Below are 14843 nucleotides of genomic sequence, written 5' to 3'. Positions count from 1 at the left end.
AAGTTCAACAGCCCTTTGGCCAGCGGAGCAGTACATTGCAGTTTTGCCTCCGTGTCCATTTGGTAACGTTTAACATTCAAAATGGATCATTTTGTTTAATGAACTTTCTGCCCTGACGGGTGTTTTTCTGTGTGCGCCCGCGCGCTTTAATCAGCAGCTTTTCAGCTCAGAGTTCTATTTTCAAACGCAAGGGAAAGAAGCTGCTGTAGGAAAATGCACCATCTCCACAGATGTTTCAGACAAACCGGCGGAGAGACGCTCATTAAAGCGCTATAAATGCCTTCGTTTGTGCTGCTGAGAGAAGTTGTGTGGCACAATACCAGCTAATGATCTTAAAACGGGGAGCGCTTCCCGAGAGGGGATATCGCCCTAGTGCATCTCCCGAGGAAGGCCACGTGTTCCGAGATGCAAACTGTGCACGGCCCATTAGCCCGGCGCGTCCCCAGTGGGGGGAAAGACCACCAAGCTCTGTCACACCTCCCCCCCCCCCTTCAAGTACCCTTCAGATCCAGGACTGAGAGACAGATCAGAGTGATGGAGGGTGCAGGAACTGGCTCATTGAGATGCAGCTCACGGAGCAGATAAAGGGCAATGTTTAAGACCGATCATATATTCCATTGGAACAGGCCGCCCGGGCGGCGCTAAGGGGCCCCGGCATCTCCCAGAGGAGGGAAATGTGCGCGTGGAGGAAATGTGTGTGGGGAAAACCGAGCGCTGCTGGCGGCAGCAGCAAAGTGCAAGTCCAGGAGCAGCGCTGCCTCGCTGTGCCCCACCATTGTGTGGCTGCCTCTGCAGCTCCACTTCGCGCACCCCCCCTTCCCCCCCCCCCTCCCAGCAACGCACACGTCCTTGCACACACCCCAGCGGCGCGCGCGTTGCAAATGGCCCTCGCGTGCAGAGGACTCTGCCTTGCCTTTAGGGGCACCTGCCACGACCAGGCTGCCAGCCTCGGAGCCCAGCAGGGATTATTAGCAGGGCGCCAGAGCAAAGCTTTGGTAAGGAGGAGGGAAAGTGGCAGCGGCACGCACGGGGCAGCCTGCCCTGCAGAGCTGAGTCCTGCGCGCCAGGCTCCGATCCCGCCCGGCGATGACGCCGCCTCACTGAGCATCGTTAGCGCTTACACTTGGCCTCCCTCCCTCCCCAGCCTGGTCGCCTCCAAAGCCGGAACGCGTTAGGCAGAGCGAAGGAGCCCCCTGCTGGCCTGACTGGGGGAAGCGCAGAGACGAACCTTCCAATGCCGAGCAGGTGTGCGGGACCCGGGGCTGCCCCGCTCTCCCCCCACCCACCGAATAGAGCGGGGTTGGGGGGTGCAGACTCGAAAACAGTCTTTCCCCTCTGCTTTGTGCGGAGCTGGGCTGGGCGAGTCTGCTCTGGCGGTCGAATCGATGGCCCACCGCCACCAGCATGATGCTCCTGTTCCTGGAAGCACTAATCATGGCAATGGGGGAAAGTTTACCGGGCTGCCTGGGATACATTTTCTACTCGCTGCCCTAGATGGAGGGAGGCTGGATTGCGGCTACTGTTTGGTCCTAATAGATTCCCCCTTCCCCCACCCCCCATATTCCAGTCCTCCCCGCATACAAGCTATCCGTGGGCTGGAGTTTAATCCAGACATCTGGAAGCTGCCCAAGGTCTCTAGGAGAAGCCTAAAGGGGCTATTATACCGCAGCAAACCAGCTCAGTGTCTTTGGGAAGCAGAGTGCTACAAACTGGGTTGCGTTTGACTAGCTTCGAACGGCCGGTTGCATTCACTGTTCAGCAAAGGTTCTTAGAAGCCCCTTTCCTTACTTTTCACTCAAACCTTGACATGTGGTTATGCATTAATGTGCGTTTATGTCATTGCCTGTGGTTGTTTACTGAAAGAGACGCTCTCTTATGCACAGGGCAACGAGAATGCAGAGAGAAGGCGGATCAGCCCCACACCTGGTTAAAAGAGGCAGACCGAACAACAGTGACCAGTTGTAGTTGAGTACCAGGACAGGGGCCTATGAGATCAATCCTATACATTACGGCTCCTGCCACTGGGATATGCACACATTTCACTGCCTTTTGGGACAGAAAAAAAATACGATCTAGATTTATTATAAAACAGCAACAGCCAAAGAAATAATGGTCATATTGAGGAGATCCAGTGTAAACAAAGCTTTGCAGAAGGACCTGATGTCTGTAAGCCACGTATGCCACACACGTCATTGGAGCAAGGGTCTTCTGCGGTGGGAGTGGCTGGCCTGTCTGCTGGCATCCAGAAGCTCTGCCCAGTGTCTTTTCTCTTTGGTGAATTAAAGACATACGAACCCTGACAAAAGGCTGAAATGATGTCAGCAGTTTTAGCTGAAAGCAGGTGCAGGGATGGCTAAAATACACTGCCTCAGCAGAACCTCTCTGATGCCTCCTGGCCTGCCATCAACAGCAGTCACTTCTCTGCCGGGTCTTGGTCATAAAGGATTCCAGAATCAAGCCTAGTTTGGCAAGTTTAATCTTGACTCATACCTTGCCACATGGTAGCAGTGAATGATAACCTGAAAAAAAATGTCAAAACAGGGATCCTTGCGTGTCAAAACATATATGATATAATATATGAAATATTAATTGATGAATGGTTTTGACTGTCTAATTATTCTTCCAATATCTTTACCCATATTGCCAAATTCACAGGGATGTCTAAGCTTGGTCATGTTCAGTGTGTAACTTATAAAACGTCAGTTCTGATCTTCACTCTGAAAACAGGGTTTTCAAAAAGATCATGAATTGTGCTTCCTTTTCAGCTAGGGTTGACTGAGGCATAAGGTCACACAGGCAAAGGGCCACAGTTTTCCCAGCTTTGAGTCCTTTGCAATCAGCTGGACACATAGGCCTGTAATGTTTGCGGTTTGTAACTTCGCAAAATATGGAGAATGATCTTGTGTTTAAGGCACTGGACTGGAACCCAAGAAGAGCTGTAGGTTTGAATCCCACCTCTGCCAAGTCATAGAATCTCTCTGTTCCTCCTTTCCCCATATTCCAAATATGGATAATAATACTCCTTCCTCTTCCTTGCATGTTCATATTATATGCTTTCAGGCTAAAGAATGTCTTCTATTAAGTATAGATATAGCACCCAGAACAAAGAACTCATTTGTGATTTTTAGACACTATAGTTAAGATATAACAGCTAGTCATATAAAACTCTGTTAAGGTGATGTCAATAAACACAGCTGGAACTGAAATTCCACCCTTCACTCACCTTGGTGTGCTGAGGATTTGAGGTTCAAGCAGTATGTAAAAAAAATGTTCTGAGATTATTTGCATAGAAACATATAATCTCTGCAGTCATTGGTAGAATCAAATATATTTAAGGAAAAAGTTTAGGTCTTACCTCTGATTTTCCAGCTTTTGGTTGGTTGAAGCCAGCTTCTATGCTGAGTTATTTTGCATATATTAAAAAAAATCACTTTCGCTCTGAGATTTTCTTTGCCAAGTTTCATTCCAAATGACAGTCTTTTGACCAACTAATACATTACTGTAATGAGACTAAAAAGGGAAATGCTGACAGATCCTTAGCTACAGCCAGTACCGGTAGGTGCTATTATTCTAATAAATGCTATCATTGTCTTTTGCCATACAAGTTTGAGGGTTTGAGAATAAAAGCAGAAATAGAGAGCACAGAATGGAGTTGAGGCAAAGCAACAATATTTATGGGAGTAATTATCACAGAGAAAAACTGGAAAAATATGAGTACAGCAAATTGTAACTCTCTCAGATATATTTTTATAAGAAATAGCTCAGCTGAGACTGACCCTAAATGAACACTGGACTGGGAGTGTCAGACACCGATTCTCAGGAGGCTGATATAAGCAGATCCTTTGAGCAGATCAGGCTCCAGCTCTAGCATATTAGATATCTGGGTGTTCAACATCCTACCCTTTCTTGTTGGCAGCTTTCTGAAGTGGCACTAACAAAATGAGAGTGTGTCTACTCTCCCATCGGAAAATGTCGAAAATGACCATGGGGCTAAGGTGTTACCCCTAAAGCTGCTGTGTTAGAAAAAAATCATCCCTCAGAGCAGAGGTGGTTCACTTTTCAAAATTAGAGAGACACTTATCAGTTGTGGACAGACAGGCCACTGAACAGCCTCTAAATGACACTCAGACAGTATAGCATTACCATGTAAATAGGGTAATATGACCTCCCAATTTGATATGACACAACAATGAAAATACATTTGTTGCTTTTTTCTGCCAATCCATTTGTTACAACTGCTCCCCTCCAGGCCCCTTGGTCTTCTTGACCCTTATTTGCTTCCTGGCCTCTTGATGGCTGTGGTCCATTTGGTCACTTTGCCTCACATGTGGCACGCCACCTTAGGGAATGTTCCTATAATCAGCACAGATTCATAGAGTCATGCTTTGTGTGAGATCAGGCAGAAAGATGAGCTCTCTGATCAGACTCTGGTGTCTACTAGAAAAATATACTGCACCCTAAAGAACTGCATGTGGCTCTACTGCAAAACTGAATATTACAAGTTGAGTGTGAGTGCCTTAAATTATATGAAAGGGAGTTGCTATCCTCTGGAATTGCTTAGAAGGAGATAACCTGCCTAGGGAAAGCAATGGGATGAAAATCCTCTCTCTCAAAAAAGGATGAATTGTTTCAAGGAGCCTAGGCAACATCAAACCCCACCGTTAGGTATAGAGGAGGTAAGAACATGCTTTGGGCAGACAGTTGTGAGTAAGCTCGAGAACTAAGCCTGCTGCAGGCTCTCTGCACCAAGGTGAATGTTACCCCTTATGAGTAAATTAAGTTTTATTAAATAATTTTTCAGCATCGGTTTCCATGATCTATTATCTTACATGCTTTGTGCAGCTAATATTTTACAACTGACATTCATCTGTCTATAGAACCTATAGCCCATATTGTTTGGAAACAAATGAATCACCAACTAAAGTAATGAATTATTATTGTTTTTTAAATGTGCCCTCCTTTGGATGGATTAGATGCATCCAAGAAATTCTGCAGGCAGCTTGAGAACTCTGTAGGTGTTGTTGCTGCTCTAAATCTGTCTGTGAGAAGAATTATAAATGGTATTTACCTTTTAATTAAACAAAGCATCTTGCAAATTAAACACATGCTCTTGCACATCAAAATTTAGTTAGCATCTCTTTTTATTGTGCATCCTATGGCACTCTAGCAGTATACTGAATCTACAGCCAATACATTGTTAGTTCCCCCCTCCTCTGCACTTTGTGCACTATATATTAGATTTGTTCACATCCAAGGAAAACATTCTGTAATTTACCTTTAATAATTAAGCAGCTCTACTGCTTACTGTTCTTTTCTGCTTAAAATGTGGAAGTATATTTGTGTGCCCTAGAAGGGCAAAGAAGCAGTTTTGGACGTTATCTGACATGTGTCTTATTACCTTATGTAGGAAATTTGACAGTGAATGATAGAACACCTTAGAGGTTTTTAAGAGAATGATAAAGGCAGTGAGGTTTCGCATGAATGTAGAGTCTAGTTCCTAATAGCTACATACATTTTTACATGCATCATAGTAATTTGACATTTATAATTCACTGTAATACTGAGTCTCTGTCATTTTCTTACTGTCAAGATCTCCACATTTGAAAATAAATGTCCTTTCTAATTACTATATGTATTTGAACTCCAGCATTCAGTTCTCTCCCCCCTTCCTTATAAGGTAATCATCATACATTTTGTCTGGTCCACATGAACTGTGCCTTTGGTGAAATGTGTGTAATTCAAGCATATCTGTCCAAAGCATGTTCTTCTCTCTTCTCTTCCTTAGCTGTGAATCTACTTATTTAAACTCCATCCATAAATTCTATTTGAAAATACAGGGAAACAAACCAATTCATGACAGAATGAAACTAAAACAATTAAGAAACTATCCCAGTTGCAATATCAGACAGAAAGCAACTTTTATCAAGAAACAATAACACTGTGTACATAGAATCATAGAATATCAGGGTTGGAAGGGACCTCAGGAGGGCATCTAGTCCAACCCCCTGCTCAAAGCAGGACTGATCCCCAACTAAATCATCCCAGCCAGGGCTTTGTCAAGCCTGACCTTAAAAACTTCTAAGGAAGGAGATTTCACCACCTCCCTGTGTAACGCATTCCAGTGTTTCACTACCCTCCTAGTGAAAAAGTTTTTCCTAGTCTCCAATCTAAGCCTCCCCCACTGCAACTTGAGACCATTACTCCTAGTTCTATCATCTGCTATCACTGAGAACAGTCTAGATCCATCCTCTTTGGAACCCCCTTTCAGGTAGTTGAAAGCAGCTATCAAATCCCCCCTCATTCTTCTCTTCTGCAGACTAAACAATCCCAGTTCCCTCAGCCTCTCCTCATAAGTCATGTGTTCCAGTCCCCTAATCATTGTTGTTGCCCTCTGCTGGACGTTTTCCATTTTTTTCACATCCTTCTTGTAGTGTGGGGCTCAAAACTGGACACAGTACTCCAGATGAGGCCTCACCAATGTCAAATAGAGGGGAAAGATCACGTCTCTCGATCTGTTGGCAATGCCCCTACTTATACAGCCCAAAATGTCATTGGCCTTCTTGGCAACAAGGGCCCACTGTTGACTCATATCCAGCTTCTCGTCCACTGTAACCCCTACGTCCTTTTCTGCAGAACTGCTGGCTAGCCATTCGGTCCCTAGTCTGCAGCGGTGCATGGGATTCTTCCGTCCTAAGTGCAGCCTCTGCACTTGTCCTTGTTGAACCTCATCAGATTTCTTTTGGCCCAATCCTTTAATTTGTCTAGGTCCCTCTGTATCCTGTCCCTACCCTCCAGCGTATCTACCTCTCCTCCCAGTTTAGTGTCATCTGCAAACTTGCTGAGGGTGCAATCCACACCATCCTCCAGATCATTAATGAACATATTGAACAAAACTGGCCCCAGGACCGACCCTTGGGGCTCTCCGTTTGATACCGGACATGGATACCGGACAACTAGACATGGAGCCATTGATCACTACCCGTTGAACCTGACGATCTAGCCAGCTTTCTATCCACCTTATAGTGCATTCATCCAGCCCATACTTCTTTAACTTGCTGACAAGAATACTGTGGGAGACCATGTCAAAAGCTTTGCTAAAGTCAAGGAATAACATGTCCACTGCTTTCCTCTCATCCGCAGTGCCACTTATCTCATCATAGAAGGCAATTAGATTAGTCAGGCATGACTTGCCCTTGGTGAATCCATGCTGACTGTTCCTGATCACTTTCCTCTCCGCTAAGTGCTTCAGAATTGATTCTTTGAGGACCTGCTCCGTGACTTTTCCAGGGACTGAGGTGAGGCTGACTGGCCTGTAGTTCCCCGGATCCTCCTTCTTCCTTTTTTTAAAGATGGGCACTACATTAGCCTTTTTCCAGTCATTCAGGACCTCCCCCGATCGCCATGAGTTTTCAAAGATAATGGCCAATGGCTCTGCAATCACATCCGCCAACTCCTTTTGCACTCTTGGAGGCAGCGCATCCGGCTCCATGGACTTGTGCTCGTCCAGCTTTTCTAAATAGTCCCGAACCACTTCTTTCTCCACAGAGGGCTGGTCACTTCCTCCCCATGCTGTGCTGCCCAGTGCAGTAGTCTGGGAGCTGACCTTGTTCGTGAAGACACAGGCAAAAAAAGCATTGAGTACATTCGCTTTTTCCACATCCTTTGTCACTAAGTTGCCTCCCTCATTCAGTAAGGGGCCCACACTTTCCTTGACTTTCTTCTTGTTACTAACATACCTGAAGAAACCCTTCTTGTTACTCTTAACATCTCTTGCTAGCTGCAACTCCAAATGTGATTTGGCTTTCTTGATTTCACTCCTGCATGCCTGAGCAATATTTTTATACTGCTCCCTGGTCATTTGTCCAATCTTCCACTTCTTATAAGCTTCTTTTTTGCGTTTAAGATCAGCAAGAATTTCACTGTTAAGCCAGGCTGGTCGCCTGCCATATTTACTATTCTTTCTGCACATTGGGATGGCTTGTCCCTGTAACCCCAATAAGGATTCTTTAAAATACAGCCAGCTCTCCTGGACTCCTTTCCCCCTCATGTTATTCTCCCAGGGGATCCTGCCCATCAGTTCCCTGAGGGAGTCAAAGTTTGCTTTTCTGAAGTCCACGGTCCGTATTCTGCTGCTCTCCTTTCTTCCTTGTGTCGGGATCCTGAACTCGACCATCTCATGGTCACTGCCTCCCAGGTTCCCATCCACTTTTGCTTCCCCTACTAATTCTTCCTGGTTTGTGTACAGTGCAATGCAAGGCGTATAGTGCCTTTCACACAAAGAACTAAAACATTTGACAGACATTTTTGCTTCATAGCGCCCTGATAAACTAAGTATTATTATAGCAATTTTACAGTTGGAATAACTGAAGAGAGATAAAATAAGAGACTTGCTCAGGTTACATAGTGAATCAGTCAGATAGCTACAACAGGAATGCAGGAGTCCTGGTCCTGATCTGAAGCTTATTGGAACCAATGAAAAGACTTCATGGTTTTGGATTAGCCCCTCTCAATTCCATTTCTCACCTCTAGCCACTTTATCACAGTTGCACATGAGCAACTGACATGCTAGTGCACTATTGCCTGATATTCTATTTTGTTGTTGAATGTATTTGAGATTTAATATAGTTGAAATGAAACCCTTCAAGTGAAATGTTGTCACAGGGTAAATGCCTCCTGCTTTGAAAAGATGCACCTTAAAACAATGGTCTCATGATGCTAAATGAATGCTGAGATGAGATAAGTTATTTACTGGAGCTGTTGGAAACATTATGGCCCCATTGTTTTACTTATTTTTGAAGTTGGAGACATTGAAGTGGTTTTATTTCTATCGAATCACTGTATTCAGTAAATAAAGGGCAAATCAATTGTTGCTGATGCAGCAGAGTGATCGTTGTCCACTGCACCTTTATTAAAAATATATTTTCAGAATTACTTCAAAAGAGGGCAAGAGGCTATTTCTGATTTTCAGCTGACCAGAAACAAGTTAATTAATAAAGGTACCTGCAACCATTTTTAATGTTTCCTAAGGTTTCAATGGAGAAGAAACCATAGACCAATACATTAAAAGAAACATGAGACAAACAGGAAATAAGAGCATGTTTTATATTTAATAACTATTTCTAAAAGAACAAAGAAATATGAACTTGGATGTCTACCCAACTGCTCATGATGGGAGATACAAGCACTGAAAGTGACAACCAACCCTATCTTTACAGTTCTGGAGGTGGGTTCCGGAAGCCAGGATTGCTGTGTTGTGACTGGTAATGGAGCTTTTTGCTTCCTCTTTATCTCATTTAGAAAACCATATCTCACGTTGTCTTGTTTAAATGTTTCACAGTTTAACTGGATAGGATTTTCAATTGTGAAGAAAATCTGTATTAGCCAACAAATATTGATCATTACTTCCGCTGATGTGTAAAATGTATCTGGGCTGCAGAGGTGAATTTCTCTTCAGTTTTTTTTTCTTTTATAGTCTTTCTATTGATCCTCAAGGTTCCACTTGGTTTACTCAAGAATAATGCAAGAAATGAAGACACTTAACTCTTTCTCAGAACTGTCTAGTCTGTGCAAAATTTTTGTGCCACACGTTGGGTTTAGTTTTTCTCATTGCTTCATAATTTATTCTAAAAATATTTTGAGTAGTAAGTATTACAAAAAAAGCTGAAAAAAGCTGTTCTGAAAATATAAGTAAAATCAAACAGCATGTAAGTCTTTTTATGTATAACAGAGAGGCCAAGTGACTCAACTAATTAAAACCAAAATAACTTATGGGAACATATTTTATATTTTTATGTTAAATATATTTTGTTTATGTTCTTTAATCCATAAGAGCCATAGTTGGAAATCCTTATTTTCTTTTCATCTCTTACTCAGGCAAAATTCCTGTTGATGTCAATGAGAGTATTAAGTGAGTAAAAACTAAATAAAAATTTCAGAATTTCCCCCCTGGTGAGGGGCATCTCTGTAAACAGAATAACTAAGGGAATTTCCAGGACTTTTTCCATGGTGCCTGAATTTGTTAGTTAGAATTCTTCCAAAACATGAGAAGAACCATATGTTGCCATGGTTATACATAAAGGAAAACATGACACAATGATAAGGAAATGGCTAAACAGCTACAACTCTATTGTAAGAGTTCAGGAAATACAGCAATGAATGTGAACAATCTTTACAGCCATAAGAATATGCTGTTTTTCTATCAGCTGAACAAGTTCTTGAAGCAAATTAAAATCAGATGACCTCCAAAGTACTCTGCATTGTCCCACTCTGTTAAACCTTTGATATCTTGGACCTGGTCATGTGACCCAGAACATGTGTCAAAACACTCCCTGCCCCCCACCCCCTATCTCCCCACCATCCTCCACTGGTGGTTTCCTCAAGCATTCCGCAGATTGGAATAAGCCCCCTTACCCAACCAATCGGATAGGGAGTCACAGGCGAGCCACCAATTGCAGTCTAAATCAGCTCCACAATTTACTCTCCTGTAAGGCGTACCTGCTTGCATACTGACAGAAACAGGACATGACATGGGTACACAATGGCCAAGTTTTTTTTCAAACTTGGGTGCTTAAAGATTGTTCTGAATAATGGTGAATTTCACTCTTATTGTACTCGCTAATACTGTATTTACAACGCTGCAAGAGAGAGTTCACTAGTATGCATCCATTTATCTCCACATATGACTTATATCTTCTATTTTCTGATCCTCTGATCCTATTACTTCCAAATCAGCTATGAGAATGTATATTTCAAGAATAAAAGACAAATATGAGACAAGCACACCTCATTAAGCATTCTATATGCAGGCAGAATTGGGAAGCCAGGGATTCCTTAGTGTCTCATTCTCAGCAGGTTTGCAAAAAATAAAACCCAGAATCACTTCAATGTATTCAGAAGCAGTGCAAACAAAATTATATAAATCTCAAGTGTTTCCTATTACCTTCCATCCCTACTCAGCTTCCAGCAACAACTTCTGACATTTATCAGAAGATGTAGTAACTAGAAAGTAGATGGGGGAAGGTGTATGTTGGAAATTTTGCTTGCACAAGAACTGTGGGATTAAACATCTTCTCTCTTCCTTAAAAAATAATTGCCAAATAGGAGTTGTGGTTCTAGGGTAGGATTCTTGCCTTAGGATCAAGAGGTCCCAGGTCGATATCCTGGATAAGCCCTCACAGCTATTATAAAAATTATGGTTCATTTATAAAAGAAGGATGGTCTTGTGGTTAAGGCACTAGCCCAAGAGTTAGGGCTTGTCTACACAAACAGTTAGTTTGTGGCAAGATGGAATGTGAAGCTACCCTGCACTAGGCTGCTGTGGTCTAACTGTTCATGTGCAGAGGGCATTATCAGGTTGTTAGAGTGCTCTGAGCTAGTCCCATTTCCAAGAGGACTAAATCAAAGCACTCTAATGAACTGTTAATGTGTGTCAGCAGGGTCTACATAGACAGTTAATCCACACCCCAGCTTTCTGCCAGCTAAATGTTAATGTACACAAGACCTTAGATTATTTTAGTTCAATTCCCTGCTCTGCTACCCACTCACCGTGACTTTGTGTCATTCACTTAATTTGTCTGTGCTTCAGTTCCACATTTGTAAAATGGTGGTAATTATACTCCCTTTCTACCATCCTTTCTCTATCAGACTATATACTCTTTGGAGTGGGGACTAGAGGTTTGTACAACATTTAGCACAACAGGGCTCCATTCTAAGCAATGCTGTAATTCAAATAATAATAAAGGTGTTATAACACAGCTGAAAGCTGAAGTGTTGGTCTTATTTCTAACATTTTATCCAAAGGGAGGGTGGATATTTCCAGGCTGGATTAAGGCTTCTAGGAAAAGTAAGGCAGTGAAAGTGATTAATTTAATTCCTATGGAAAGGGGCTACTTTGTATTTTATCTTTGGCAGGCCTCTTCCAGTTCCTCTTCTTTTCTTCTTTCCCCCTCCAAATGAAAGGTGGAATGGAAGGTGAGTACCAGGAACCTCTTGGTACCAACTGGCGGAAGGCACAGAGGTGCATGAGGGTGACAAGGATTCTCTGGGGCTGGTAACTACATGACCAGAGTGCCATGTAAGGTCTCTACTGAAAGCCTGTGTCAAACTAATCTTCATAATCATTGTGAACCTTATGTACAGATAATATGTAAAGAGTTGTGTGTGTATGTGGGTGTCTGTATAAACACACCTACATACGTATACTGAAAATTGTGTTCTGAAGGTATGTAAGACAAGTCGTCAGAAGGTGATGAACAGGTTCTGTTCTGACAAGGGATAGGAGACACTTATCTCCCTGGCTGACCATTGTGTATTGTGTGTCTTGCAATGGAAATCTGTTTGCATATGACATCACCAGCTAATCATGATTACCAGGTCAACAAGAGATCGCAAAATCTACAGGGAGGAACATACACATAGACCAGTTTATGACTAACATCAAAGAATTAGTCTGGTATATCAGGAGAATGCAAGGAGACACCCAATATTCTGCCTAGGAAGTAAACTGACAATGGGCTTGCTTCATGAACAGAAACAAACAGCCAAGCCTGGCAGTAATCGACTGGAAGGATTTTGGGTGAGCTTTTGCTTTTATGACATAATAATCTCCTATTACTTAAGTTTAGAATCTAGTGTGATTTTATTGTACGTAACCCTTTGTTTCCAATATTTCTGCTTGATATGATTTGAATCTCCATTCTCTGTTAATACATTTATACTTGCTTTCTCTAGTTCTGTGTAGCTTGAAAGTTTGTCTCTTTCCCCAAAGTAAGTGGGTCCAATGAAAGATAGTACCTCAACCACCGTGTCTCATGTCTCTCTAATATCCTGGACCAACACGGCTCCATTTGAGAACAGTGGGTCTGTTAATTCAGTGAGCATCCCATGGATCAGAGGCTGGAGACTGCAGGAGGATGCTTAGATACACACCAACCTTCGAGTCCTCTGTTGCTCACCTGCAGGCAGCCAGTGGAGCCTGTGTAGGCTGAGAGGGAAGTACTTGTGCTGCCTATGGCTGGGGATGTCAGGAGCTGACCCCTGGCAGGTACAGACAAGGCTTCCTCAGGCTAACGGCTGGTGGTAGCAAGGTGCTTCACAACCCTGGATATCCCCAGCAAGCGTCACAGAAGGTTCCCTTTTCACAGCAAGGATTAAGAGAGGGAAATAAAAAGGATATTGTACAGCTTTCACTTTTTGCCTCTAATGGGTTAATGTTAGTTTCAGACTTCAGGACCTCATGGATGCACACGTCTTGAGCTGAAATAAGGATGCAGTTGCCTTGTGAGAACTTTTCCCAATAATTTTCTTAAGAAAGGAATGAAATTGAAAGGCAAGAGAAGACTTTGTAATGGCCTTCAGTAAGTAAGGAATGTTGGAGCAACATCTCCCAGGCACCAGCCATACTAACTACTGAGCAAAACAAGTGGTAGTCAGAGGTGTTGTCTTACAGATGTAAAAGACATCATGACAGTTTAGAATGTGAAACAGTGAAGCACACAAGTCCCAATCAATAGACAATGCAGAGTTTGGAGAGAAGACAGCAATGACAGGAAGCATCTGTGCTCTGGTAGCCTCAACAATGAACACACACATTATAAATATGAAGCACTATCAATCAGTGGCATTGGAACAATTTGTATAGTGGGGGTGCTGAAAGCCATTGAACCAAACTGTAAACCCTGTATATGATAGAAACCACTTCCTGCTGGGGGGGGTGCTGCCACATCCCCTTCTGTCCTAGTTCCAGCATCATTGCTATCGATGCCTCTAAAGCAAACACTAGAGGCAAAATCTCGCAGTTATTACGCTGGTAAACTGCCATTGCCTGAATGAGAATTGAAAAATTTTGCTCTAGGCTATTAAGAATACTGCTAATAAATTGAAATAAAATTTCTCATTAGCTTTTAGTCTTTGCAGTCATATCAGATGCATGTTGAAGCTGTAGTTGGCTGGAGCAGTAGTCAGGGTTTGCCAATGTTGAGACATATTCAATTTCCCTGTAATGTGTAGACACAGTCCCAAATTCTCTCCATTACTGTTACAATCTGTTTACCTTTACAACAGCCTTCCAGGCTCCATTGTATTAAGCAGGCTAGTGACACAGAGTCAGTATATATCAGAAGTCAAGCCCCCTTGTCAATAACAATACTACTAATAATACTGGAAGTAGAATAACTTTATATAACCCTTTACTGTTCAAGACAAGTCTTTATCCAAATCACTCGGCCATATGAATAAAAGCAAATGATGCAGATGAAAACTAATAAACCGGGGAGGTGGGCAGCTGTGCAGAGTAAGGATAAATCTTAGCAAGTGTCCACAGAGCTCAGTTATTTAAAGCCCTCTCTTACTCAGAGTAAGATGAGTTTAAGAAAATAAACACAAAGTTCAGTTCTTTCCAGTGTTTCTTAGTTTGTAACTCTAGCTATGGATTCTCCAGTTGAATCATAAAGAACAAGTGTAGCTGGAAGCATGTAGGACTGCCTGAAGCCACATTTAAGTGAAGGTGTAGGTTTGTGCAGAAATTAGGAGTCTGTCCAGGGTCTGTTAAAGTCTTTGGGAAGACTCCCATTGATATCAATGGGAGTTGGGTTGGACCCAGATTGAAGACACTGAAGAATCTGTTTTCACTTGCCCTGAGCACTAAGAGTTGCACAATCCATGTGCTAGCTCTTCAGAAAAAAACAATAACAAAAAGCTACCATTGTGTTGTATTTTCCCACAGCATAAAAAAAAAAAAGAAATGTGCTCACATCATACGTGCTTCACTTTCTGCTTTCTCTTTTGTCCCCACTGAAATGTGCTTTCTATCTTTTTCAAAAACAAAAAGGATACATCAGGTTTTA

The sequence above is a fragment of the Eretmochelys imbricata genome, chromosome 8 (assembly GCF_965152235.1).
Source record: "Eretmochelys imbricata isolate rEreImb1 chromosome 8, rEreImb1.hap1, whole genome shotgun sequence".
NCBI lineage: Eukaryota > Metazoa > Chordata > Testudines > Cheloniidae > Eretmochelys > Eretmochelys imbricata.
The sequence above is the reverse complement of the archived record's forward strand: the minus strand, read 5'-3'. Positions refer to the sequence as shown.